Raw genomic sequence first — 936 nt, forward strand, 5'->3', positions numbered from 1 at the left:
TTTCCATGAGAGATTTGGATGATTTCTCCATGAATAATTATAGGTGTTTCCATAGGGTTCTCCCATGTAATTCACCTCTTCCATTGAAGGGTTCTCAGGATCATAAGCTTCTTCTTCAGATGAAGCATCCTTAGTACTGCCTGGTGCAGCTTGCATTCCAGACAGACTTTGAGAAATCATATTGACTTGCTGAGACAATATTTTGTTCTGAGCCAATATGGCATTCAGAGTATCAATCTCAAGAACTCCTTTCTTCTGATTTGTCCCATTGTTCACAGGATTCCTTTCAGAAGTGTACATGAATTGATTATTTGCAACCATTTCAATTAGTTCTTGAGCTTCTGTAGGCGTCTTCTTCAGATGAAGAAATCCTCCAGCAGAGCTATCCAAAGACATCTTGGACAGTTCAGACAGACCATCATAGAAGATACCTATGCTGCTCCATTCAGAAAGCATGTCGAAGGGCACTTTCTGATCAATTATTTGTATCTTTCCCAAGCTTCATAGAGGGATTCGCCTTCCTTCTGTCTGAAGGTTTGGACTTCCACTTTAAGCTTACTCAATTTTTGAGGTGGAAAGAACTTTGCCAAGAAGGCATTGACTAGCTTTTCCCAAGAGTTCAGGCTTTCTTTAGGTTGTGAGTCCAACCATATCCTAGCTCTGTCTCTTACAGCAAAAGGGAATAGCATAAGTCTGTAGACCTCAAGGTCAACCCCATTAGTCTTGATAGTGTCACAGATTTGCAAGAATTCAGTTAAAAACTGATGAGGATCTTCCAATGGAAGTCCATGGAACTTGCAATTCTGTTGCATCAGAGAAACTAATTGAGGCTTAAGCTCAAAGTTGTTTGCTCCAATGGCAGGGATAGAGATGCTTCTCCCATAGAAATCAGGAGTAGGTGCAGTAAAGTCACCCAGCACCTTCCTTACATTGTTG

The 936-nt window shown here is 40.9% G+C and overlaps 1 non-coding gene across 1 annotated transcript; it reads left to right on the plus strand.

Annotated features, from left to right (window-relative positions):
- Window positions 1-450: 450 nt before the first annotated feature.
- Window positions 451-557, plus strand: LOC127745343 (small nucleolar RNA R71). Its single transcript, XR_008006540.1, has one exon. It is a non-coding gene; the product is annotated as a small nucleolar RNA R71 (small nucleolar RNA).
- Window positions 558-936: the final 379 nt, after the last annotated feature.

This window comes from Arachis duranensis, chromosome 2, assembly GCF_000817695.3.
Source record: "Arachis duranensis cultivar V14167 chromosome 2, aradu.V14167.gnm2.J7QH, whole genome shotgun sequence".
NCBI lineage: Eukaryota > Viridiplantae > Streptophyta > Magnoliopsida > Fabales > Fabaceae > Arachis > Arachis duranensis.